The 23,195-nt window shown below is 39.5% G+C and overlaps 1 non-coding gene across 1 annotated transcript; it reads left to right on the forward strand.

Moving 5' to 3' along the window:
- The first annotated feature begins 20,099 nt into the window (after window positions 1-20,099).
- On the forward strand, window positions 20,100-20,202 carry LOC126066176 (U6 spliceosomal RNA). Its single transcript, XR_007515030.1, has one exon. It is a non-coding gene; the product is annotated as a U6 spliceosomal RNA (small nuclear RNA).
- Window positions 20,203-23,195: the final 2,993 nt, after the last annotated feature.

The following is a 23,195-nucleotide window of genomic DNA, read 5'->3' on the forward strand; positions in this document are numbered from 1 at the left end:
TTATCAGGAGGGACCAGTCCCTGGAGAAGGACATCACGCATGGTAAAGCAGACAGTCAGCCAAAAAGAGAAAGAACCTCAATGAGATGGATTGACACAGTGGCTGCAACAAAGGGCTCAAACACAGCAATGATTGTGAGGATAGAGCAGGACTGGGCAGTGTTTCATTCTCTTGTACACAGGGTGATTATGAGGTACGTAATTTAACAACACTACCACCACCACCAACAACAACTGAGGGCCAAACTCTGCTTGCTCCTTCACAATCCCAATCTTAATGCTCAAAAAACCAACTTCTAAGGATAAATAAATTGAAGTATAGAGATGCTAAATCTTTTTTCAAGAGTCACAGAACTAATAGACAGTATTTAAGCCTAGCTATTTCTGACTCAGAAATCCTGGTGGCATAGTGGCTAAGAGCTATGGCAGTTCTACTCTGTCCTAGGTTGGCAGTTCAAATCCTCCAGGCACTCCTTGGAAACTATGGGACAGTTCTACTCTGTCCTACAGGGTTGCTATGAGTCAGAATTGACTCGACAGCAATGGATTGGTTTATTATTTTTTTTTTCCTGACTGAAGGAGCCCTAGTGGTGCAGTGGTTAAGCAGTTGGCTGCTAGCCACAAGATTGGTGGTTCAAACCCACCAGCCACTCCGTGGGAGAAAGATGTGACAGTATGCTTCTGTAAAGATTTACAGCCTTGGAAATCCTATGAGGCAGTTCTACTCTGACCTGTAGGGTCAATATGAATTGGAGTAGACTCAACGGCAGTGGGTTTGGTTTGGTTTATATCTCTGACTCAAGATAAAAAAAAATTGATCCTCTTGGTTTGTATCAAATTGATTTCCAAAGGCAATAGACATACCTACAGATGAATCTGTTCTCTGTAGTCATGGAAAAACACTTATTAAAGGTCTAATCAAATAACCAAACAGTTCAGTAAATTGAAAGCATTATCCGAGATGCTTATTATAATTTATTTTATAAGTTGTCAAACAAAAAAGTGGTTGTTGCTCTCCGTGGGATTATTTTTTTAAGGCACCTCACTCCAGTGGGATGCAGGCAACCCATAAACCAGAATGCTAAATGGAATTGACCTTACTTCCTATTTTATTGCTAGCCATTGCTTATTTATGTTAGAAGCAGTGAACTGCACTGCTTCATGTGAGAGGTACTACCAAATTGAAAACATTTATGGACATTAGTAGGAGATGTTTTATAGAAGAACCTGGCCATTCTCAATGATTTTAGTATCCAGTATATTCTAACTACATCTTAAACTTGCACTTTTAATGCTTTGAAACTTTATACATTTTAGTTAAAATTATTTAATTAACTTTTTTTATTTCCCAAATGTTGATTAAGCATCTCCATGTCAAGCTAGGTGCTGAGCATAGAGCAGTGAATAAGGCTGCTCTCAGGGAGCTCACCATCCGGCAGAGAAGACCATTAATTAAACCACTAATATCATAATGTATGTGTTACAGAAGCATATAGAAGGAAAAAGTATAGGGCTGAGAGACGACCTCCTGGAAGAAGTCACAATTAAACTGAATCCCACCAACATGAGGGTCCCTTCCCAGGTGAAGAGGGAGGGAATGATGAAAGAGTGCAATGTCCTGGAGGCAAGAGAGAAAAGTAAATTGGAGGAACGTGTAGAAACGCGGTATCATTGAAGAATGGACCACAAGTGACGATATAGGCAGAACCCAGGTGGCAGAGGGCTCTGTAAGCCATTTAAAGCCATTCGGTTACGTTATGACATTCTAAGAAGCCATTGAGACATTTCAAATGGCCACGCTGTGATAAGAAACGTTGCTTTGGCTGTATGTGAGGAACATATAGCAGAGGTCCAGAATGGGGAGAAGGGAGAATATGTTTTGGCGATACTTCAGAAGAGAAACAATGGAGACCTGGCTTAATTTAGGGCCCAGGGATGGGAAAGAAGTTGGTAGCAACAGAAATAGCTAGAATTGGGCAACTGATTTGATGCCAGGAGTGTTGATGATATTTTCCTGGATTTGAGCTTAAGCAATGGGGAAGATGTGATGACTTCACTGAGGCAAGAAATGCTGAAGAGGAGATTTGTGGAGGGTTAGACTGAAGAGAGGGAGTAAAGAGTTCCATTTGGGGTATGTTGAGTTTGAAGTGCCATGAGACCTCCAAGTGAAGATATACAGGAAGCTACTGGATGTATATGTTTAAACTTTAAGAAATACATACGGAAAACAGATGTACATTTGTGGCTAGAGAAGATGTGGCCCAATTTAGAAGCAACATTTAATGGATAGATGGAAAAAGACTAAACCTCAAAAAATATTGAGGAGAATTGTCAGGGGTTAGAGTCGGAAAACTATCAAAGTGCGATCATGGAAAGAGGGCGATTTCCTTGGAATTCGGAACAATATAAAATGCTTCTGAGAAAATCCAGCACTACATGATACAAAAAAGGTTTGATAGGATTTAGGGTCCCCTGGGTGGTGCAGTTAACACACTTGGCTGCTAATTGAAAAGTTAGGGGTTTGAGTCTGCCCAGAGGTGCTTCAGAGGAAAGACCCAGCAATGTTTTTTTCTCAAAATTAGCCATTGAAGACTGTGGAGTGCAGTTCTACCTCAGCACACATGGTGTTACCAGGAGGCGGAACGAACTCTCTGGCAGCTGGTACTGGTATTGAGAAGATTTAGCTACATAAAGGTCATTTGTCATTTTTAAGGTTACTTGCAGAGAATGATGGGGCCAAAAGCTCATTTGAAGTGTGTTAAGGATTTCTTAGAGGTTATTCCATGGAGTTAGCACGTGTAGATTATTTTATTAAATAATTTTGTTGTTGAAGGTGAGGGGAGAGTCAAAATAATAACTAGAAAGTAGTAGTTGATCAGAACAGAGAATTTTATTTTATTTTTATTGTTAAACTGAGATAAAAAAAACCCAAACCAAACCCACTGCCATCGAGTTGATCCCAACTCATAGCGACCCTATAGGACAGAGTAGAACTGCCCCACAGAGTTTCCAGGGAGTGCCTGGTGGATTCGAACTGCCGACCTCTTGGTTAGCAGTCGTAGCACTTAACCACTACACCACCAGGGTTTCCTAAATTGAGATAGACGTGAAAAAATGTAAGTGATGATGGGAAGAGCCTATAGAGCATGTGTGAAAATGTAGCAGAGGTCACAGAGTATTAACTGCAGTATCTGCGATGGTGGGAGAAGGAAGGAACCAGAGTCAGAGGGGAGAAATTACCTTGCAGAGAAAAAACACTTCTTGTAAGGTACCCTGATGGAAAGAGGAAAAGGAAGGTGTGGACTGAGGCAAGGTTTTACATTTGATGATAGCCCATTTGAAAAGATTCTTTTCTGATGATATCTATTTTCTCTAAGATGTAGGAGACAAGGAACTACAGAATTGCTTGATTTGACCAGCTATAACATTGCCCTACATTTCATTATTCTCACCTAAGAAATAGGGATATTCATGTTTGACTGGTCTCCTTTGTAGAGAGTATGTGTGTTATTCATTTATTATTTAACCATTTAAGTTACATAATACCAGAGAGAGGACATTTGCTGGAGTATTTCAAAATTTGCACAGTATTTGCACAGCATTTCTTGTACATGCATTTAGTGATACTTCATAAAATATAAGCATTTCTCCTGTTGCCTCTACCAGTGCTTCAAGACTACCAGTTACTGAGCACCAGGCACTATTCTAAGGACTTCATGTACATTATATGTCATTAATCCTCATAACTACCTTAAAAGATGGATAATATATAACACTTCCATTTTAAAGTTGAGGAAACCAAAGCAGAGTTTAAATAACCTACTCAAGGTCGTACAGTTGGTAAGAGCTGAAGCCAGAATTCTATCTGGACAACTCAACTGCAGAGTCTTGGTCTTGACTGATAAAGTTGACTCATAGAGACCCTATAGGACGGAGTAGAACTGCCCCACAGGGTTTCTAAGGAGTGGCTGGTGGATTTGAACTGCCAAGCTTTTGGTTAGCAGCTGAGCTCTTAACCACTGTGCCACCAGGGCTCTGTACTAATGGTCAGCAATGTCAAATTCACTCAGCATTTGGAGTCCAAAGCTGCTAAAGATATTAGAAGCATCTGGAGAGGTGGAGAGGAGCAGCCACATTGTATCCGCTATTAAAGGATAAAACAGAAATTAAGAGAGCCAGAATGAAAATTTGTTTATCCAGTTCACACACATGCATATTTTAAAATGTTTTAAAACACTTAATGCTATTTGAACAAGTTATTATGACTATCCTATATAGTTTTTTTTTTTTATATAGTTTAAGTAAACATAGAAAAATAAATTCTGTCTTTGTCTTTAAAATTACCCGATTCATGTTTTCAGGGATACCTTAAAATTGTACGTATTTTGTAATTCAGGGAATAACATTTCTCCCGTTCGGTTAACTTTTTGCTCACACATACTTGGATACAATCCATTCCAATGTGGAAATGCCTGCATTAATAACATCGTTTGTAATCTAGATGCCATTGAAACATTCCATAAGTGGATCTCAAAAAATTAGTGTTATCTGGGTGTTATATGGGCAAGTAGTCCTAGATCTGCACAAAACTTAATCTATTCCAGCTTTGAGTAACAACAAAGACATATCTAACTGGACAAACTTCCAGGGTTGTAAGCTTGTGGATCTGGTATGTATTGAAAGCCTAGATTATAGAATATCTGTCATCATGAAGTTTGAGATGAGAAGCAGGACCTAATTTTGGCTTCATAAAGACATGCCACCTTTTTTGATCTACGTGCTCAACCAGCAAACACAAACGCAGGCAGCAAAGTCCTCTAACTGAGGAGCCCCCGGGTCTCTTCAAAGCCACAGGATCCGAGGTCCTGCAGCACAATGGAGTCAGCATGTCTGTTGGCCCTGATAACCTCAAAAAAGTCTCCGTACATTTTCTACATACCCGACTACTCAGAGCTGAGGAGAAAATTGTGTACCCACTTTGGAATTATCTGTCTGATAAGTTTAAATGGGGAAAAAACGCTTTTCAATTTTTCCATAGTCATTGAAACTGATATTTTAATCTAACTCGTAACCTTAAAGGCAGCATGGCCTTCCAGATCTTCTCCCTCATGTGGTTTTCATTTTCTTTTTTTCCTCCTTTGTTGAAATGACCTTGGACTAGTGTGCTAAAGAGCAAATGGCTGATTTAATGTTTACATCAGAGGGTTCACTCAGTAAATTTCAGTGACATAAATATGAACAAGGTGAAACTCATTTGCTCACATCTTCTGCCTTCTTCTGAAATTCTCTAGAAAAGAAAATATCCATCTCAGTATTGATTATGTCTGCTGTCTCTTTTATTTAACATTTAATTTATTGTCACAGAAATACCCCAGGTGAATACAGTTCTCTCTAGCCTGAGGTTTATATTTCGAGAAGTAATTCCCCGAGTTCAAAACTTCCAACTTTGATAGATTTGTTATCACTATAACGTCAGATAAGGAGCCCTTGTGACACAAGGGCTAAAGCACTCTGCTGCAAACTGAAAGGTCAGTGGTTCGAACCCACAGTGGGAAAAGGATGTGGCAGTTGGCTTCTGTAACGACTCAAAGCCCCTCCCCCCCAAAACAACCCATTGTCGTTGATTCGGTTCCAACTCACAGTGTCCCCTTGGAAACCTTATGGGGCGGTTCTGCGCTGTCCTACAAGGTTGCTATGACTTGGAATCAACTCAGTGGCGGTGGGTTTGGTTTGATAGGGCCAAACATATTTTTCTGATATTTGTTTTCAAATCAAGACTCAATGGTCCAAATGATAATAAGTAGAAGTTTTGTGCAGGTGCTTGCCCTAGTTTTAACACATTTGGTATTTAACTCCAGATAATAATGTTTACTTACACAATGCATCACTGTTTACAGAGGGCTGCCATGTCCATTTCTCCTTGCTACAGGACTGTGGCTGTAATTTCTGAATCATTCCAAAAGGTCTTCCACTCGAGGACGTGCATACGAGCGCTCCTGCTAAGACTGTCCATTTTAGGACACTATTATTGCTTCTAGCTAGAGTTATAGGGAAAAGAGTCACGTTCAGGTATAAAAAGGGAGGAAATATTTTTCAGTTAACTGAGACCTCATCAGGAGACTAGTGGGAATCAGCGATTGCTTTTTAGCGGGAAGCTCTTCCATAGATGGAGCTCCGTGACCCATTGAACGCGAAGGAATCCTTCACGCCTTGCTTTCAGGCAGGGAAGGCAGCATGGTGACTCCTGCAGACCTAGGAGGAAAAAGCACAGGGGCCCCTGCTCTCCTTCAGTGAACTCTCCGTGAAGGCCTGGGTAGCTTCACCACGTCAATCAGTTTATGTCCTTCTGTGGTTGACGGCCCTTCGGAAATTTCCGTTTGCCCGAGAGTAAACTACAAGTCCCTTCGGGTGGCCTGTGGGCTCTAAATGATTGCACCCTTGCCTTCTTGCCCTGCATCGCTGTTACCACTCATCTTTATGAGGCCAGGCTAGTTTTGTCTTTGTTCTTCTATGTCATCTCTGGAAACCCTGGTGGTAGAGTGGTTAAGAGCTACAGCTGCTAAACAAAAGCTCTGCAGTTCAAATCCACCAGGTGCTTCTTGGAAACCCTATGGGCCATTCTACTCTGTCCTACAGGGTTGCTATGAGTCGGAATTGACTCAATGGCAGTGGCTTTTTGGGTATGTCACCTCAGGACTCTTACTTATACTTTCTTTGATTGAGATCGTTTTCCAGGTATTTGAATAGCTGGTTTATTTCTGTTGTTTAAACTTAAATTCAAATGTTGGTTCCTTAAACAGGACTTTACTCAGCAAAATAGCCTCCTGGTCCTTACTTCAGTTGTTCTGTCTTCACCCTGTTGTATTTTCTTCAAAGCACTTAATATTCTCTATACTTACCTTTGTGTGTTTACTTGCTTAGTTTCTCTCTGGGGTGGTTCCACTCTGTCCTATAGGGTCGCGATGAGTTGCAATCAACTCCACATCACTCACAGTCAACAATGGTTTCTCTGTTCTTCACCAGAATGTAAACTCCCTGAGAGCAGTGCCATATGCAATGGTGTGTGGATCCCTGCTTGCGCAGTAGTTAAGAGCTTGGCTGCTAACCAAAAGGCTGGCAGTTCTAATCCACCAGCTGCTCCTTGGAAACCCTACGGGGCAGCTGGTGGATTAGGGTCTCTATGAGTTGGAATTGACTTGATGGCAGTGGGATGTATTGCTGCATTTCTAATGTCTAAAATAGGGTCTGACCCCAGAGTAGGTGCTCAGAACGTTTTTGTTGAAAAAATGCAAACAAGGCATGTGACTTTTTAAAATGATTTTAAGGAAAAATGAATAAAAAACCTTTAAACTTTTTAAGAATCCTTAAAAAAAGAAAAAACACTTTATACATTGCTGTTCATAATGTGATGGTTTTCTGTTGGAAAACTGGTTTGGACCATAGTTGCCGTGTTGACTGATAACTACCTGCAGTGAATTGCTAGTCTAGCTTCCATCCCAGGATCAACAATAAAAGGAAGCAATTTGACTTTCAAGATCTTGGTCGTGGAGAAGAGGAGTGAGATGGAGGGCTGGTTTTGCAGCTCTGTGCCAAGACAGATGGTGAGAGAGGGACTCGGTGCAGAAAGATCTCTTGCAGAGGCTCAAATCGCTATCCAGTTCTGCAGGCCACTTAGAGTTGCTCATATTTGTTTTCAGTGGACACATGCCTTCTCCTTGGTCTGCCCTTCTTGGAGTATTGATCTGTGTATCAATTTATACACAAAACAGAAAAAAAAAAATCACAATTGCCTAGTTAATACAGTACTTTGCAGTGTGTGGGACTTATCTTTCCTGGGAGGTCTCAGAAAGAGTTGTACCAACTCAACAACTGGTACGATTAATGGCCCTCAAAAAATACCAGAGACTAAAAATCCATGATGGCCTGTTTCGGTTTGATAATTAATCAAAATATCTGGTCAAGAGAATAAGTTAGGGAAAAGGTTAAAAGATGGATCTGAGCTAGACAATATGCATTTTCTACTGTTTAAACGCAGTGGTTAAGAGCTCAGTCTGCTAACCAAAAGGTTGGTAGTTGGAATCCACCATCTGCTCCTTGGAAACCCTATGGGGCAGTTCTACTCTGCCTTATAGGGTCGCTATGAGTTGTAATTGACTCGATGGCAATGGGTTTGGTTTTTTTGGTTTACTGGCCAAAGGCTGTCCGTGACATTTACAAAAGCAGTCTTGACTTCTGTGAAGCTTTACTTTATTGATTTTCTTCCCTTGATCCCCACTTTCACTCCCTGTTGCCACCTCAACATGTGCACTCGTCGAAATGCAGTTGTTGGTCTCTGTTCTTCATCTTGTATGCTCTTCATATCAGCACTTTGTCAACATCATGGCTTCAACCACCTCTATGTGTGGGACCTACAGCTACGTCATCTCTCTCTCATCTGAATTCCAATTTTGTCCTCTCTTTATTTTCCATATTTTGATATTTCTTCTGAAAGATCATTTTCCCATTCTTATTTCTTCATTTTTATAATCTCAAATACAATAACCTCACTTTTATATAATGTCAGCTGTCTACATTTGAGGCCTTATATGCATGAGAAGACTAGTCTAAGGGTCCCTGAACTGTCATCTCCCAACCCCCACTGTCATGAAAGGCCTGATAATACCTATTTCGAAAATGTATTATTAATCTAAACATTTTATTTATATCACTTCTTAGCTCAGGAACTAGCAATGGCCCAGTAACTGCTGTGAGAATCTGCAAAAATGCTTTTATAATAAAATAACATCTTTTGTACTTAATGACATTTAAATTTATTTGAATGAAAATAAGAAATTTTTATTTTTATCACTATTTCAAACATTTTAAAGTTTTATTAAGCACAAAGTCTCATTTCTTACACGTATCCCAGATGTGCCTTTATTCTCAAATCCATGTATACATATGCAGACACGTATCTACGCCCACATAAACAGTTCATCGTTTCCAAAATTCAGTTAGTGTGGCTCTGCAGTATGTCCTAAATATGTTCCTTGCTTCATTTTTCCCTTCCTGCTTCCTCTTCTTAGTTCCTTATAGCAGAAATGAACCATGACCTTATCTAGCTGGAGGCCAGAAGAACTAGATGGTGCCTGGTTACCACTACCGACTGTTCTGGCCCAGGACAGAATAGGAGGTCCTGGACAGAATGGAAGAAAAATATAGAATAAACCATAATTCCTAAAAGAGGCCAGATTTACTGGAGTGATAGAGACGATAGGAACCACCGAAACTATCTCCTTTGAACTTGGAACTGAAACCACTTCTGGAGGTCACCTTTCATCCAAATAATAGATTGGCTTATAAAATAAACAGTATCACCTTGATTAATGTGCTCCCTTAAACAATCAACTCTATGAGATCAAATCAAATAAAAAAAATAGTCAACATTTATCCTAAACCAAAGATGAGATGGTAAGGTGGGGTGGGGAAGCTAGATTAATGGTAACAGAACAAACAATGGAAATTATGAGAACACTGACACATTGTGAAAAATGTAAGCAATGTCATGGAACAATTTATATAGAAATTGTTAACCTAAAACCCAATGCCATCAAGTCTATCCTGATCCATAGTGACCCTATAGCACAGAGTAGAACTGGCCCATAATTTCCAAGGAGTGGCTGGTGGATTCAAACTGCCGACTTTTTGATTAGCAGCTGAGTTTTTAACCACTAAACTTCCACCTAAAACAATAAAATATTATTTAAAAAAATTTTAATTAAAATTCCTATCATCTAATATCAGCATTAAAATCAACCTGTCTCTCTCCCTCTCTCTTTCTGTCTGTCTGTCTGTCTATCTATCTATCTATCTATCTATCTATCTATCTATCTGTCTGTCTGTCTATCTATCTATCTATCTATCTATCTATCTATCTATCTATCTATCTATCTATCTATCTATCTATCTATCTATCTATCTATCTATCTATCTATCTATCTATCTATCTATCTATCATCTATCTATCATCTATCTATCTATCCATCCATCCATCTATCTATCTATCTATCTATCTATCTAATCTATCTATCTATCTATCATGTGTCATCTATCTCTTATGTCTATCTGGCTATGTAGTCATATTTTTCTAATTTTACCATGAACTGGAAGACATTTGATGTTCCCAGGAGGAGGAGAACCTATTTACTTTTTTTTCCACATGTAATTTTTTTTTTCTTTATCAATAGCCATTTCTTGTTTGTTCCTTTTGTAGAAAATAGTGTTGTGTCGGTTCAATTTTCCTCAGTCTGTGATTAAAAATACTAGTGTATCAAGATCCTGTGGTATTGTTATATATGTAGACTAGCAATTTTAGCTAATCAAATATTGGGTCGCTTTAAAACTTGTACTAAGTTAACTTATATGCTAGAGAAACATAAGTACTTTTCTTTCATCTATTCTGCCCAGATGGAAAAATTCAGAAAAAAGTCTTAACATTTTTCTATAAGTGTATAAAGTTCACCAAAACAATAATATAAACTCAATAGTCATGTCTTCTCTCTGTTTACAGCCCATGAATTGTCTCTTAGGAGAGCTGTGCTAGAATGTCAAAATCGAGTTATTTATGTATGTTTAGGATACTCAAAAGACCTCAGACTGTCCAGCATGATTCAGTGGGGACGCTAAGCTAAGCATTCCAAAGACATTTATTGTGCACCACTTTTTCAGCGCTGTATGCTGGAAATAAAATGGAAAAAAAGACAATCAAGATACCTCTACTTGTCAAGCTTATGTTTTAGAAAGGGAGCTATACAGTAAACCAGAAAACAAACAAATAAGCAAATAAATAAGGAGACCTAATTTCTATTTCCGATACCCCTCTGTTAGTTTGTCGTACTGTGGTAGCTTGCGTATTGCTATGATGCTGGAAGCTATGTCACTGGTATTTCAAATATTGGTAGGGTTACAGATGGTGGACATGTTTTCCTGGAGCTTCCCAGACTATGACAGACCAGGAAGAAAGGATTGGTGATCTGCTTCCAAAAATTAGCCAGTGAAAACTCCATATGCATCACAACATAATATTGTCACATATACTGCTGAAAGATGAGTCCCGTGGGTTGGAAGTCACACAGAATACAGGGTGGCCACAGCAATGGACTTGAGCACACCAAGGGTAGTGAAGATAGTGCAGGACAGAGCAACGTTTTCTTCTGCTGTACATCCAGTCACCGAGAGGTGGAGCCAACTGGACTGCAGTTAACGGCAACCATTTCTGTTGGTTAAAGATGGTCCCTTTGCTGTGCTGACTTGTAAGCTGAGATCTGGTGGATGAGTAGAGCCAAACGCGCTGCCTCAGACGGAGAGAACAGGAGGTGCGGGGAAGTTGAGGGAAGAAAGAGGTGGGAACTGACTATATTTAGCCAGTTTGACTTGATAAGGAGAGTGTTCAAAACGAGGCTGGAGGAAATGGACGGTCTGTCAAGCAGGGCCTTCCAGGCAGGGGAGAATTTCCTTTAAAGATTTTGGCTCATATTACTGGGCTTATGACAGCAGAAATAACTTCCAGAGAATTAGGTGGCCTGAATGCCTTTATGTTCATGTAAAAGGAATTAAGGTATGGAATAGGCTACCTAAGAAGCAGAGCTTCTTCACGCAGCAAAGCCAGTTCAGTGCACCCGTCACCAAGGATCCCAGATGAGCTCTAAACGTGGGCTCTTTCCATGAAGTTCAGTTTCCAAGAGCCCACAAAGCACACCTGAAACCCATTTTAATGATCAAGGACAACCAGAGCATTTGAATCTCAGTTATGAAGCCCTCATGGTTTATTTAAAGAGTTCAGACTGGCTTGTTAAACCACAAAAATGCAAATTATTCTAAGATTTTAGGAGAAGGAATTGCACATTTCTTCAGGGTGCTGTTTAGAGATAAAAAACCATAACCATAACGAGTGGTGTTTGAACACAAGAGTTTCTGTGGAGGTAAGAGGGTTTGTTGTTGTTTTGTCTTCCTGTCTTTTCCCTTTCTCCCTTCCATACGTGCACATTCTCTCTCTTTTTCATTCTTTCTATAAAATATACTTAGTGGGGTTTATATCCAACAAACGAGCTTCAGTATCATCAAACAGCAAGTGGATGAAATATAGTTGAAATATCTCCATGTATTTGAAAATACAAAACCAAAACCAAGCCTACTGCTGTTGAGTTGATTCCGACTCACACCGACCCTATAGGACAGAGTAGAACTGTCCCATGGGGTTTCCAAGGAGTGGCTGGTGGATTTGAACTGCTGACCTTTTGGTAATAAGCCAAGTTTTAACCACTGTGCCACTAGTGCTCCATTTGAAAATATGGTATCTCCAAAATATAATAAATATAGAATGGGTTTCTTCCCACTCAGCTTTTCAGCTTCTCTCCTTCTGGTGACATACTTGAACTGGAGTAGGATATACACATTGCCATGACTCAATTCCCCTGTTGCCAAGTGTTTATTGCGTTTGGCATTCTCAGAGAATAGCCGAGACCAGGTCGGACCAACTGGTGTTTATGCCATAGTATCCAGAGGTATGAGAAGTGTGTGGTTGGTAGAGAGTATGTTTATTGATATTGGCAAGAATTTGGCTCAAAACCCCATCATTGTGGATCACTAGACAATGAATACTCTCATAGAAGTTTGTTCTATAATCACAGTGACAAAGGAAAAGCAAACATTTTAGAGTTTTGAATTTTAGGTTTGGGAACTTATTAAAACTACTTTTAGCTCTCAAAACCAATGTCCTTGCTAAGAAGTTGGAAGTATCGCAGAGACTAGTTTTCAAATGACTTTCTTTTTTTCTCTTTACAGTGTTTATTTTAAAAAAGAGTGGGAATAGTCATATGTTATTTCCCCCCACTTTCTCTATTTCTATCATTCCATAAGTTGAGAACATGCACTTGATTCAAAATATTTTTACACCTACATATAATGTGACTCAATAAGAGATTAGCTGTCAAAGTATTTGTCGAACTATTGGCCAGATGCCGTACCCACTCCTTACCCCCAGGAAGGGTGTCATTGTCACAGGTGAAGTCTGTGCCATAAAGGAGGTCATTAGCAGTTAAATTTGACCAGATAAAGATTGTACAGGCATTCTCTAACCCAAATGACAAATTAGGAAGGACAGGTTGCAAATGAATTGAAAGGGCAATATAAATGAACTCAAGAAATTGGGACAAGGAACAGTGTGTTTCAAGGAGGTGGAAATTAGGAAATAAAGAACTTCAGGTGAGTATACAAAAGGTCATCGGTTTGAACCCTCCAGCCGCTCTGTGGGAGAAAGATGTGATAGTCTGCTTCCACAAAGATTTACAGCCTGGAAAACCCAATGGAACAGTTCTACTCGGCCCTACAGTGTTGCTATCAGTCGGAATTGACTCAAAGGCAATAAGTTTTTATAGAAAAGCTAACATGTGTAAGACCTCATGCTACCAGGCATCTACTCTGTAAATGTCCATGTTCTCGCTCTTGGTTTCTTGATCTCTCGCTCCCCCGATGTCTGTCCTCAACACAGCTCTTGCACAATATGTATAATACAGAGTTCTTCCAAAAGTCCACATGGCCTGTCAGAGAATATCCTATTCCGCATTTCCAAATTTCCACATGTCCTAATACAACGGGCATTAGACAACGTATATTTGCTACCTCTGTTGCTGAAATTCCCGCTCACTTTATCAGCCCATTTCTCTACAACTTTATCCCCACCTCTCTAAATCAGCTATCATCTGTGGATTCCTCTCCTGCTGGCCAACTCTTGGAGGCTGTTTTCTGTTATAATTATCTGTGGTCATAACATATTGCACTGTGTATTAGTCCCTGGAGCTGCTGTAGGTAATTACCACAAACTTGGGGGCTTAAAACCACTGAAATGCACTCCCTCACAGTTTCTATAGGCCAGAAGTATCACTCGACTAAAATCAAGGTGTCCGCAGGTCCCGGCTCCCTTCATAGGATCTAGGGGAGAATCCATTCCATGCCTCTCCAGATTTTAGTGGCTGCTGGCATTCCTTGGCTTGTGGGCCCTTTACTCCAATCTGTTCCTCAGTTTTCACATCATTTTCTCCTCTGGGTGTGTGTAATCAACATGTGATTGCATTTAGGGCCCAGCCAGACAATTCTGGATAATCTCCTCATCTCAAAATCCTTCACTTGAAAGTAAAATAATATCTGTAGGTTCCAGAGATTAGGACATGATATCTTTGGGGAACATTATTCAGCATACAAGGAGCGCTGGTGGCACAATGGTTAAGCGTTGGCTGCTAACCGAAAGGTCAGCGGTTTGAACCACACCATGGTAGAAAAAGACCTCGCCAGGATCTATCTGCTCACCTAAAGATTTCACCTGCAATTGCCTGAGCCATTTCATTGAAACAAATCAATCTCCATATATATACTGAAGTAGAAAGTAGTTAGGGAAAGGAATGCAGGGAACTGGATCATGGCAAGCCTTTGCTGTATTATATTTTCTATAACTTTTTAAAAGTTACTTTAGCATATACAGTATGTTATAGAAATGTGCTCATCTATCTCCTGGAGGCATTAGGTAATATTTGAAATACCCAGAAATAATGAGGAACACACAGTTCAGGGCCGGCTATTTAGCACTGGGAAGATTCTAAAGAGGATTCTGCTCTCCGAACAGTAGTGAGAAGTAGTCCCATTGTAAGTTACCACGAGCAGCGCTACGCATGATGTTTTCACTGACGTGAATCAATAGCTCTCTATGTCTATGTATGTATGTCTCTATCTCTATCTATGTGTATCTTTATCTATATTACCGGTTAAGCCTCTCTAAAGAACCCAAACGAAGACATTAATTCCCTAAAACAATAGATTTCTTTCGAATATGTGCCACTTCTTTGCTTTGGTTTTTTTCGAGCTTTCAGTATAGTTCAGAAATATTAGCACTACAGTTGTGGCTATGAAAACGTAAGAGAATTCCCCTCTATAGTGGGTACTTCCATACTTGACTTGAAATTTTAAAAATTTGTTTATTAAATATTTTCCTAATTTTATAACTTTCAAATTCAGTATTGTTTGTCATTTTGTCATTTGTTTCCAAATGTCATATCAGATTCTGTATCTTCTGATATAAGTGTATGATTACTAAACGTCAGTGAATAGAGGAAACGTACTTTATGAGTGAATAAGTATAAATCAATCAGGTAATACCAAAAACCAAACCTGTTGCCTTTGAGTCGATTCCAACTCATAGCAACGCCATAGGATTTCCAAGAAGCACCTGGTGGATTTGAACTGCTGACCTTTTGGTTACCAGCTGAGCTTTTAACCACTACGCCACCAGGGTTTCCAATTAGGTAATAGGTACTCAATAATGAACCAATAAATAAAATGAAAGATCATAAAATTTACGTGACATAGTATTCTAATCTATACATTGTTTTTTTCAACTTGTGTTTTCTTCCTCTGTTTTAATTCTTTTTTTCTTGAAAAAAAAGTATTTGGATTTAAGTCATGCTCGGTGGCTCAGTTACAAAATTTCCTTATTTCTAAGAATAGAAAATCAATCCCATGAAATGGTGACGAGAGAAATAGGATTCTTAATGTTGATCTCATAGCCTTTTGGGGATGTAATAAACCACTTTAACCTGATACACCAGGTATATCGCCTCTAGATACTTTCTAGGTACTCTTCTCTTTAATATGGGTACATTTTAAAAGTTAAAACTGTATCTATTTAATCCAAAGATTTGCAACCCAATTATACCTACTTCTTTCAAGCTAATAATGCTTGTATGTGAACAATATACAAAACTTTAATACAACAAAAGAATTTGAACAATATCCACAGGTTCTTTGAAATGACACCCCATATGATATGTAACCATTCCACAATAGGGAAAATGAAGGGTTTCAGAAAGAAGCCACATTCAATCACTATTGAAATATATCTACATTTAAATATCATTTCAATCCAACCAATCTGAGAAGTATGTACAATATTTTTCTAAGGTCACAGTTAGAGGTAAACGACAAATCCATGAAACAGATTTTCAGTTTAACTTGAGGACCACATAAGAACAGATCATCATTTTCTTCATCATATGGCAATTCAACTATTATTCATCACAATTCATAGGTTTAGCATCATACAACTTATATTATGCTAAACCATTAATCAAACATAACATTAATTTTTCTAAAGCATTTTATTTTTATTTAACCAATACACATATATATAGTACTTACTATGTAGGCTCTTCTAAAATTGTTACAGATATTAGCTCGTTTCATTCTCATTGCAACCTCAGGACGAATTTACTATTATAATCTCCATTTCACAGATGAGGCAAAAGACAGTGTCCCTCCCCTAAAGCCAACAATATCTGCTCTATGTTATTAGAAGTCAGAGTAGTAGTTATCTTATCAAGAAGACAACAAGTGACTGGAAGGGAGCAAGGAGATGGGCTTCTGCGGTGTTCATGTCATTCTTTTTTTAGATCTTGGTTCTGGTTACATAGGCTGTTACCTTGTGAAATTTCATCCAACTGTACATTAAGGCAAGTACACTTTTCTCTGGATATATTAGCATATATATTAGTACATATTGTACTTGAATAAAAAGTCGGAAAAAAAGAGGTCAAAATGTCTTGCCCAATGTGACATAACTTGTAAAAGTCAGGGTCAGAATTTGAATCCAGGCTTGTCTATGCTGTTCACCACCATGAGGGCAGGGTACCATTTTTGATACTGAGTTTTACTGTGTTTTGAATTTGTTCTCCCGTACTCTTTCGCATTTCTCCATCTAGGTAGCAAGGCCCCTAGCATTTCCTTGCCTCAGGGATCTTTGTACTCCTGAATCAACATTTCTAGGAAGATTGCAGCTCTTCCTGATGTTTCCCCTTTATGTAAAAGTTTAAGAACATTAAAGAAATAAGCTATATAGAAAGGATACTAGAGAGTGTATCTGAGTGTATCAGAAGAGTGGAGGTGCTCCCAGATGCTGGTGAGGAGATGAGGTCACTAGTTCCCATTCCTTGTAAGGAAGGACTTATTTGCCCTTCCAGAGCAATGTTCGGAGAAGGTGGTAAGACTTTAAAGGAGGAGGCTCTTAGTGAGCCTAAGGCTCTGTCTCTGATATTCACAGCCTTGTTATAGATTCCTGGAGTCACACAAAAAAGGGAGTCACGGGCTTTCAGGGGGTTGCCATGGCCTTGGCCAAGGAGAACATCACCAGTGATCATAATTGGGTAGATATTAAATGTATTTCTTTTGTTCTCTGGGCATTATTAAAACCTCCAGATTATTTGAATCAAATTATATGAATTAGGTTGTCCTGAATTTTTTCATTGGTTTATCCAAAATCAGTTACTTTGAAAAAAAAATTGAAAGTAAAAAGAAAATTAATCATATATATTGGTGCATGCTCCTGACCTATATAGAGGTAGTTATCAAACTGGGTATAAAAATAGTACACCTTAACCAAGAGAATTTTTTTTTCTTAATACACATTGCTATATTTTACATGATACATGAAAAAAATTGTAAAGGAGTGACTAAGGTACCTGATTTTGAAGTTTCAAAAGAGAACTTGTCATTTGTATACTTGAAATAGACCTTTTGCTTTGACCTCCTGGCTTTATCAGTCTTGTGAATGCAATGAAATTTCTGAGGCCAACTAAAGATAGCTGCAATTTAAACTGGTTTTAAGAAGACCAAAACCAAAGCCGTTGCCGTCGATTCTGACTCATAGTGACTCTACGGGACAGAGTAGAACTGCGCCATAGTGTTTCCAAGGAGCGCCTGGTGGATTCGAACTGCTGTCCTTTTGGTTAGCAGCCAAACTCCTAACCACTGTACCACCATGTGTTAGGAAGGGGTGGGAGGCCTAAATGTCAACCATTTTGAACATTTCATATGTTTAAAACAGGTCCCCTGCTTTTAAGAGTGATAACGAATTCTTCATATCAACAGGCTGAATCATGCTACAGCGTAGTAAGGAGGGGGAGAAAAAATAAGTTAAAGAGAAAAGTAGATTTTCTCAGGCCGGTCTTGGTTGCTAGGCTATCACTGGGGAAAACAGGAGGTAGGGAACTGTATTAAAAGGAGATCGTCATTCAAACATATTGCAAATATCATGATACTCTGGGGCTTTTTCCGAGTTTGTGGACTCAGCATTCGAGTCAGGGTAATCGTTGCTTTTTGTCAACTGCAGCCAGCCGCAGTGGCTTCTGGCTGAGTTTAGAATTAATTATTTATCTAGTTCAGATCCAGAGTCACTCCATGTGGTGTGTTCTTCTTTTGGCCCAGAGGTGTAAAATCACTAGCGCAGCTACCACAGCGTCCAAAGTGGTAGACAGGCTCAAGATGGCTCTTGGGAGAATTGCTGCAAACTGGGCACAGTGGATTGTTGCTGGTCTTGAATTTTAAACAGTCTATGTGCCAGAGGTCTCTTAGCGCTTTGTAATTTCTGTAGAAGCCAATCGTGTGTGTGTGTGTGTGTTTCCTCCTTGGAGCTAACTTCCATGGGAGAGCCAAAGATAGCTATTGTCTAGAATAGACAACAACTGTGACTAGATTATCTCCCTCGTTCCCTTCTCTGCACCAAAATTGATTATGGAGCTGTCTCCATCTCTTCCTGCTGAGCTTCTGACTCCTCAGGCTTCCTGTGTATCCCTGAAGTTATGAAGCCTATTGTACAAGAATTTAAAATATCTTATTTTCATCCCCAAAAAGCACCTGGGATTCGTGTTTACTTCCAGAGTACTCTAAGTCTTGGTAGCCTCCTCTTCTCCCTGTATAAATACAAACTACTGAGCAGCACTATAACAGAGTAGCACTATAATGGATATGGGATTTTATTTTTTTCTAGGAAATAAACCATGAATTTTGTAGATAGGAAGATAGATTTCTAAAGATGGATTTTCCATGTAGGTTTTAGCACAGGTCCGTTATTGTGAATATTATATACAAGATCAAAATAATTCAACAAATTTTTTACAAGGTGTAGCACAAAGTGATTATGACACAGCAGTGAGGAGGTTGGAAAAGAGCAAAATAACTCAGTAAATGGTATAATGAAGGCAACACTGAGAACGGTATTGTCTTCTGCCCCACTAGTTCACTGAATCTGTTCTCACTACAGCCACCATGAGTTCCTAAGAACCATATCCAATGGAATCTTTTTTTAATTTTATTTCTTCTCTTGGAGGAATTGATGATGTGGATACCCTTCATCTTGAAACTCTTTTCTCTCCCACTTCTTGACCTCTGAGGTTCTCTTTTTTTTTTTTTTATAACTTTTATTAAGCTTCAAGTGAACGTTTACAAATCCAATCAGTCTGTCACATATAAGTTTACATACATCTCACTCCCTACTCCCACTTGCTCTCCCCCTCTTGAGTCAGCCCTTTCAGTCTCTCCTTTCTTGACAATTTTGCCGGCTTCCCTCTCTCTCTATCCTCCCATCCCCCCTCCAGACAAGAGTTGCCAACACAATCTCAAGTGTCCACCTGATATAATTAGCTCACTCTTCATCAGCGTCTCTCTCCCACCCGCTGACCAGTCCCTTTCATGTCTGATGAGTTGTCTTCGGGGATGGTTCCTGTCCTGTGCCAACAGAAGGTCTGGGGACCATGGCCGCCGGGATTCCTCTAGTCTCAGTCAGACCATTAAGTTTGGTCTTTTTATGAGAATTTGGGGTCTGTGTCCCACTGATCTCCTGCTCCCTCAGGGGTCCTCTTCTGTGCTCCCTGTCAGGGCAGTCATCGATTGTGGCCAGGCACCAACTAGTTCTTCTGGTCTCAGGATGATGTAGGTCTCTGGTTCATGTGGCCCTTTCTGTCTCTTGGGCTCTTAGTTGTCGTGTGGCCTTGGTGTTCTTCATTTTCCTTTGCTCCAGGTGGGTTGAGACCAATTGCTGCATCTTAGATGGCCGCTTGTTAGCATTTAAGACCTCAGACGCCACATTTCAAAGTGGGATGCAGAGTGTTTTCATAATAGAATTATTTTGCCAATTGACTTAGAAGTCCCCGCAAACCATGTTCCCCACTCTGAGGTTCTCTTAATTCACTTCTTACTCCCTGACTGCTCTCACCTGCGTCTCTTCAATACATTTACTTTTGTGCTCACTTCAGCAGCACATACTAAAATCGGGACAATATGGAGAAGATTAACACAGCCTCTGTGCAAGAAGGACATGCAAATTCGTGAAGTGTTCTAGACTTTTCAGTCACATATACGAGACCAAAGCGGCAACTCCTGCCCAAAAGCAAGATGAGAAGGCAGGAAGGGACAGGAAAACTGGACGAATGGACACAGGGTACCGGGGATGGAAAGGGGGAGAGTGCTGCCACGTTGTGGGGATTGCAGCCAGCATCACAAAACAATTGGTGTATATAGTTTTGAAGGAGAAGCTAATTTGCTCTGTAAACTTTAACCTTAAGCACAATAAAATTAAAAAAAAAAAAAAAAAGATTTACTTTTCTACATCCCTTTCCTAAGTGATTCCATTTTCAAGGATTGCAGCCTAGGTCTTCCTTTCCTTTTATGACATGACCCTTGCTCATGTTATTCTTTCATCTTGTAGTTTATTATGATGACCCAACATTTATATTTACACTCAATATTTTATGATGAGTTCTAGAATAATATATACAAGTATCTTTTAGATATCACACAGATTCTTGAAACCCAGCATTTCTGAAACTGAAATCAGTGTTTTCTCCTCTCTTATCCTTCCGTGTTTCTACCCTCATTTTATGGCACAGACACCATGAGAGCCATCTTAATCATCGACCCTTTCTTCACTCTCGTACTTTTGCTGTGAGCAACTCAAACTGCTTATGCTTTTTATTTAAACCTCATTTTGGTCCCACTTGCACCCATTGTATTCCCATTTTTCCTGTCTTACTGAAGGCCTTCCTCATTACTCATGTCCAAAAAAAAAAAAAAAAAACCAAACCCATTGCCATCGAGTCAATTCTGACACGTAGTGACCCTGCAGGACAGAGTAGAACTGCCCCAAAGGGTTTCTAAGGAGCGGCTGGTAGATTTGAACTGCCAAAACTTTTTGGTTAGCGGCTGAGCTCTTAACTACTGTGTCACCAAGGCTCCATTACTCTTGTGAACCATTAGAAATTCTGATTGCGCTCTCAGCAGTCCTACCCCATCCAATCAATCTCCCACATGGCGGTAAGAGTGATTTTTCTAAAATGATAACTTGAAATCTGTCCCTACATTTCATATTTCAGTGGCTGCCAGAGACTATAATATATGATTTAAATTTCTTACCATGGCATACATACACAGTGAACAACCAGGCACAAAAATAATCATGCAATCGGTACTTGTAAAATCAGGTTTTTCTCTTACTTGATTCTTGGCCTTTGCCTTTTTCAACAGAACAGTTTCTATTTATTCTTTAATCTCAGTTCAAGCAGCTTTTTTAATTTTTGTTTCTTTTTTGAGAAGTCTTCAAGATTCTCCCAACCTGACTTGGATGGTCTTCTCCTTGGGCCGTTTTAGCAGAACATTTGTCATTAAGTTCTCCACCATAGTACTCATTCCACTGGTTTTCCTTAATTTGCTTGCACGCTGGTATGCTACCTGAGGTCAAGGACAACATAAATTGTTTGGTTCCATTACTTAGCACACAGTCTGTGTTCAATAAATGTATATTGAATAAGCATATTATTGAAATTTGTTATTAAATTTATAGTGAATCTGTTATTAAATGTTATTTATGTCACTAAATTATAAAATGTGGCATTGAATGTTGTTACATGTATAGTAAATAAAAGGAATTAATAAAATTTGTTATTAAATATTCAAGGTGATGGATGGATAAAATTTTTTTGAGTGGAGATGGGGGAGACAAATTTTTCCAAATAGAGAAAGTAAGACAGATAATGGCACCAAAACTGAAGCCAAACCCACTGCCGTCGAGTTGATTCCCACTCATAGTGACCTGGCAGGACACCGTAGAACTACTCTATAAGATTTCCAAGGCTGTAAATCCTTATGGAAGCAGGCTGTCACATCTTTCTCCTGGGGAGAGGCTGGTGGATTCAACCGCCGACCTGTGAGTTTGCAGCCAGTGCTTAATCACTGCGCCAGCAGGGCTCCTTCCTAATGGCGTGGGGAATGTTACTTGTATAAGTTTTTGAGGCACATGCAAGGGAGTAGTTAGGGAATAGAATACAATGAATACCGTATTATGGCAAGTCTTCGCTGTGTTATATTTTTAAATACATACATATATAGATAGCGTGTGGTAGAAATGTGTTCATCTATCTGCTAGAAGCACCACGTAACATTCGAGATGCCCAGAAATAATCAGGAATGCACAGTCCAGGAATGGCTATTTGGCATTTGGAAGATTCTAATGAAGATTCCACCTCCAAAGAGAACGGTTAGAATTAGTTCCGTTATATGTTCTCATGATCAGCACTACTCATACTTTTAGGTAGAATAAAGAATACTAGAAGTTTTTTCCCCCCAATGGTGAAATGTGTGTTATTAGAGATATGTGATCGGCTTGATGTAATGCATAGTACCTACACCTTGCCTGGGTGAGGCCAGAGAACCTAGGGAGCTCAGCAGCCAGTGCCTTTGGAGCACATTCTTGCCTTATAGCTCCATTCTACCCTGCCTGCTCCACCTTCTTATTTTATGAGAAAGGTGGACAGATCCTGCGCTGGGATATTGTTCTATGTACCTCAGTTGACTTTCCTATACAGAGCCATGGTGGGAGGGCCACAAGAAAAAGGCTTTATTGATTAAATAAGAAGAGATTGCATGACACTCCATGTGTCACACTATGAGTGTGTGTGTGTATGTGTGAAGACAAGAGTGTACAGTTGAATGCCAGAAAATCCTCATTATCAGCACATGACCTCACGATGTCCAGTATGTGCCAACACAACCTAAAACAAACAAAAAGCCAAATAAGCTTGGATAAACCCACAAGGCTGATTAAGGATTTTGTTCTCAAATTTTTAGAAAAAGAGGAAACACTGAAATTTTTTAATTGATTGATTACCTCGTAGACGAGTACATGATGCTTTTGAGTCGAGGAAAAGTCTTGCTCTCTGTTATGGATTGAATTGTGTCCTCCACCAAATACCTGTCAACTTGGCTAGGCCATGATTTCCAGTATTGTGTGATTGTCCACCATTTTGTCATCTGGTGTGATTTTCCTGTGTTGTAAATCCCATCACT

The sequence above is a fragment of the Elephas maximus genome, chromosome 22, assembly GCF_024166365.1.
Source record: "Elephas maximus indicus isolate mEleMax1 chromosome 22, mEleMax1 primary haplotype, whole genome shotgun sequence".
Taxonomy (NCBI): domain Eukaryota; kingdom Metazoa; phylum Chordata; class Mammalia; order Proboscidea; family Elephantidae; genus Elephas; species Elephas maximus.